The 506-nt window shown below is 37.9% G+C and overlaps 1 protein-coding gene across 7 annotated transcripts in view; it reads left to right on the forward strand.

Moving 5' to 3' along the window:
* plekhg5b (pleckstrin homology domain containing, family G (with RhoGef domain) member 5b) overlaps window positions 1–506 on the forward strand; it is an 83,209-nt gene that overhangs the window by 47,132 nt on the left and 35,571 nt on the right. The gene's annotated exons all lie outside the window — the stretch shown is intronic.

The following is a 506-nucleotide window of genomic DNA, read 5'->3' on the forward strand; positions in this document are numbered from 1 at the left end:
AGATCTGTCTGGGCCAAGACAGAGAAATCCTTAATCCTGCAGCCTTCTGCTGCCTGTTGCCTCGGCTCTGAAGCTTTTGCAGCTAGTTAACTGGCCTGTGGTCAGTTCCATTGTTTCACGATACGATTCTGGATTACGCAAGGGTAAACTGGTCCCAGATCAGCACCCAAGGTGAAATGCTAAACTAACTTTAAGTCAGTTACAGTGGTGCTCATAACTTTATAAACCCATATTAAAGTTTACTAAAAAGAGGAATACAAAACAATAATCTTTTTGAAATTGATCTCAATGCCTTAATTACATTTTTTGGGGAAAATCCAACTTTTTAAGGACACCAATTTTCCATGTGAATGAATAATGTATTGTGAAAAAAAAAAATCTTTCTTAAAATAAGTATACACCCCCCTATGTTAAAATACAGGGGCCACAAGTATACACCCCCCTATGTTAAAATACAGGGGACATAAGTATACACCCCCCTATGTTAAAATACAGGGGACATAAGT

This window comes from Etheostoma cragini, chromosome 7 (assembly GCF_013103735.1).
Source record: "Etheostoma cragini isolate CJK2018 chromosome 7, CSU_Ecrag_1.0, whole genome shotgun sequence".
Classification (NCBI taxonomy): domain Eukaryota; kingdom Metazoa; phylum Chordata; class Actinopteri; order Perciformes; family Percidae; genus Etheostoma; species Etheostoma cragini.